At 33.6% G+C, this 2,878-nt stretch overlaps 1 protein-coding gene across 1 annotated transcript in view; it reads left to right on the top strand.

The window, feature by feature from the left end:
- LOC106874774 (serine/threonine-protein kinase LATS1) overlaps positions 1-2,878 on the top strand; it is a 106,780-nt gene that overhangs the window by 90,184 nt on the left and 13,718 nt on the right. The gene's annotated exons all lie outside the window — the stretch shown is intronic.

Below are 2,878 nucleotides of genomic sequence, written 5' to 3' on the forward strand. Positions count from 1 at the left end.
ACACACACACACACACACACACATACAGCTACCATTCCCAATTATCTGAATATATAACAAAAAAGTAATGAAACAGTAAAGGAGAGTGACCTAACTTCCAATTCTAAAATAAAATTATTAGTGCAGTAGAACAATGAATTCCAATTTGTACCAAAATCCACAGAGTTTTGCTCCTTTTACACCTACCAGGCTCGTTTGTATTAGCCTGAGTTTCTGGATAATTTTTAGTTCCTTTAAGAATATTGTAGAACGGAAACATTTTATAGATTGGAATTTAAATCCTAATCTCTATAGAAATTTATTGTTTCAAGAAAATATTGAATTTGAAATACTTTTAATTTTTACAATTATAGATATCAACTTGAGCTATATAACTTTTGAGCCCAAATCAGGTGCATGTGAATAATATCAAGAGAATGTCTGCTACGAATGATATTTTTTGACACAGGGTACCTCTAAGATGGCCACCAGATGCTGTATGAAAATAAATGAACTGCGACCAGGCTCAATAAAATGAGTCTGAGTTATTGGCTGAAATTACATGCTTGAAGTCAATGTTGGTAGAAATTAAATCAGGTTGCAAATACATGTTCGCTTTACTAAATTTATACACGGGCTAAGCCCAAACAGCCCAAGTGCCGGAGTCGCCATTGATATACATAGACACAAGGGTGTGCTGAAAAGTTCCTGGTTTTGGGTGAAAGAAAATACAAGAGGATCAGATAATTATGGTTTTATTCAGTACATTCCCCTCTCAGATTCACACACTTATTGCAGTGGTCCTTCAGTCTTTCTAAGCCTTGTAAAAGAACTCGGAAGGTTGGGCTTCCAACCAGGCCTTTCGCGATCTCTTTAGTGCCAGGAGTTTTCCAGCTTCCCCTCATTTACAGTTCAAAATTGAACAGGAGACAGGTGAGGGGACAATGAACAAGGTGTATTGATTTGATGTTTAGGATAAATGGAAGAAGTCTTTGACATTTTGAGCCTACACTTTTTGATTGAAAGGAACGAGGAAAGAAAATGGCGGGAGAAACAAAACTTGTTTGGATTAACGGTTTCACATGTTGAATTGACTGAAAGGATGGGCATTTGGTGAGAAGGGAGACAACTGTAACCTGGCGAAAGTGTGTGAGTGCATGAGGATAATGTGTATGAATGTATAATGTTTGTTTTTATGTTATAAAAAGACAATTTTACATTAATCTGAGGGGTTATTCTATAGTTTTGTTGAGTACAAATTTATTTTTAAACTAGGATATTCTTGACTTCAAAATTTCAGCCATACACACACACACAAACACACCTTAAATATACACACATACACATATATATACACACACACACACACACACACATACATACATATATGCACATATATATAGATTTATCAAACAAGAAGTTACATTACGGAACTGTTATTTTAACGAGTTGTATTTTATTTATCACCCGACGAGATACATCTGCACTACTGGATACTCCTGAACCAGTTGTTAAGTGTCCCACCCAAGAGGAATCGATGCTAGATGTGTCGAAACAATTGTCGTGATTAATAAATTCTCGTATATTCCATCTTCAGTCTTTCATTTGCCATATAAATACATACATATATATATATACATATATAGACACACACACACACACACACATATATATATACACACACACACATATATATACATACACATACATATATATATACACACATATATATACATATGTATATACATACGCACACATATACACACACGCATATATACATATACACACATACATGTACACATACATGTACACACATATACGCATGTACACACACGTATATGTATACACACACACACACAAATGGACATAATTTTTTGTATGTAGGGTCTTCCATACTTTTTTAATCTTTTTATAAAACTGGAAGGATTTTGTCTATTTATTTCTACTGTCCACCACTGACAGTGATTAAATGGACTAGGAACACTGAACCCATATATTTCCATAATTCTTGACCCACAACTCTCACGTAAATGAACTAAATGTACATAGTTTGTTTTTTATGTAGGGTTTTCCATACTTCTTTAATCTTTCTATAAAAGTGAAAGGATTTTTGTCTATCTATTTATTTCAACTGTCCACCTGCAACAGTGATTAAATTGACTCAGGACACTGTATATGATGAATATCCAATACCAAACAATCTTAATCTCCAGATTTAAACTGCATTAAACTTTGGCAAGCTTACCTTTACCTATTCTGAGTTACTTGAAAGGTGATGTTCTCTTCCCTCTCTTCTATTTGTTGATACCTTTGTTTACCCACCAATGCATTGTTTCACTTTAAGGATGCTTATTTACCCATCCATTATGAGATTTCGACTGTTGTCCATTGTTTCAAATACATTTTAGCATTGTCGTTCTAGCCTTTTTGAAACAATCGCATATAATTCGTCCCAAAGAATCGACCTTTAAATAAGAGTTTTGCTTCCACTAGCAAAAGCTATATGTATCTTTCAGAAAGCTCTATACCAATTAAATTTTATACAGCATTCACTGTTAGTTTATGATATTTTGTACTCATTATCCGTAATCTGCTCCCAAAACACTTCAGTAAATCTACTTTGCATCGCTTGCAAACTTATATATTCTCTGATCATTAAAGTGCAATGACCTCCACAATAACCAGCCTTCAGTTTGGTTTTCTGTTCCTAGGTTAATCAGAAACATAGATTGCCGTACTACTCATAAATCTTCTTGGTAGTTGGTAAAAAAAATTTGGTGAAAAAAATACCATCAAAGCAACTTAACCCATCCAAAGGGCGGGTGCATTTGCTAGTATATATGTATGTATATATACATGTGTATATATATATATATATATATATATATATATATATATA

Source organism: Octopus bimaculoides, chromosome 27 (assembly GCF_001194135.2).
Source record: "Octopus bimaculoides isolate UCB-OBI-ISO-001 chromosome 27, ASM119413v2, whole genome shotgun sequence".
In the NCBI taxonomy this organism is placed as follows: Eukaryota; Metazoa; Mollusca; class Cephalopoda; order Octopoda; family Octopodidae; genus Octopus; species Octopus bimaculoides.